Source organism: Phaethon lepturus, unplaced genomic scaffold, assembly GCF_000687285.1.
Source record: "Phaethon lepturus isolate BGI_N335 unplaced genomic scaffold, ASM68728v1 scaffold9103, whole genome shotgun sequence".
Classification (NCBI taxonomy): Eukaryota; Metazoa; Chordata; class Aves; order Phaethontiformes; family Phaethontidae; genus Phaethon; species Phaethon lepturus.
Window position 1 is genome coordinate 1 of NW_010528391.1, and position 1,395 is coordinate 1,395.

Here is a 1,395-nt window from a genome sequence, read left to right on the forward strand (position 1 = left end):
AGGAGGAAAAAAGCGAAGCGAGTCTGGAGGCTGGGGCTGGAGGCATTTTGTTCCCTTTGGATGCTGCGTCTGCGCGAGCTGCGGTGCTTTTAGCCCAGGGAGCTGCGCTGGGGAAAGGCGGGTTTGTCTTCTCACACAGGAGCCGACTCGGCCGCCTGTCCCCTACGTGCTGCGGGGCGGTTTCCGCCGGCAACCAGCGGCCGCCCTCCGACCGGCTCCTCGCCTTGCCAGTGATCGGAGACCAGTTCCTGCTACTTGCTAAAAACAGAGGAGCCACTTGCCAGGAACAGAAAATTGAAAGAGGAGGTCAGCCGTGTGAGAGAGAGAGAAACGGCAAGATCAGGTTAGCCGTTATAAACATCCGATTTAAGCTAGATGCAGCAATGGCTAACCTAAGGGGCTGACCCTGCTCTACTCTAGTCAAGACACCCTTCACTCGGGAGCCCATCTGAGGTGCTTTCCATGCTAGGACGGTGAACTGCAAGAGGGAGTTCTTGCTTCTTCTTAAGACCTTCCTAAAGGTCTTGTTCAGCTCGGACCTTTAAAACCAAGTTTCTAGCACCCACGTGCTGCAAGAACAATGCACTAGAACTGCCATTAAGGGATAAAATAGCCACAGTCGTGCTTAGAACTAGGACGGTGTAAGTGAGAAGGAAGGCTTTAATGAAAATCGTTTTCATCAGTTTCGTTTTTAATACCTACGAAAGCTTCTGGCTCCACATCTCTCTTGGTCTCCACATCTCTCTTGGTTACACAAGCACACACAAACAACATTCACTTCCATGTCTCCGCTTAGTGCTTCCTTTATTGGAACATTTGCAGGTATTATTGGTAGACATCAAAGGGGATGAGAGTTTGAGATTTATAAGGTCTAATCAGCTGAAAGTGTGTCCAAATAAATTAATAAAATTAGTCAGAAATGACGTTAAGAAATCCAGCAGTGGATGTAAATCACAATGACTTTGCACCCTCTCTGTCTTCCCCTCCCCGTTTTGCAACAGTCCCAGTGCTTGCCAGGGTATGTGAACTCGCATTTACTTTGATATAAAACCAGAAAAAGGACAATGGAAATGTGTACTCAGGATGCCAAGTTACAGTATTTGTGCATAAGAAGGAAAGCCAGAATGCGAGCTGTGGCAAAATAAGTCCCTATCACGGAAGACTTTCCATACAACCTGCGTTATCGCTCAAAACATAGAGAAAGCAGATTTAATGGGGATGTTTTCCAGACCCTGTGTGGCAGCTCTGACTTTCATGACAATTCTCAGCCCTTTCCGGTGTCCTGCTTGCATCCCTGCCAATCTCTCCTATCTGTGATGGGTTCCTGAGCTGTCTGGGTCCTCCCAGTGATTTCAATCTTTGTAGCCTTTTGACACCTCTGTTTCCCTCCAGCAG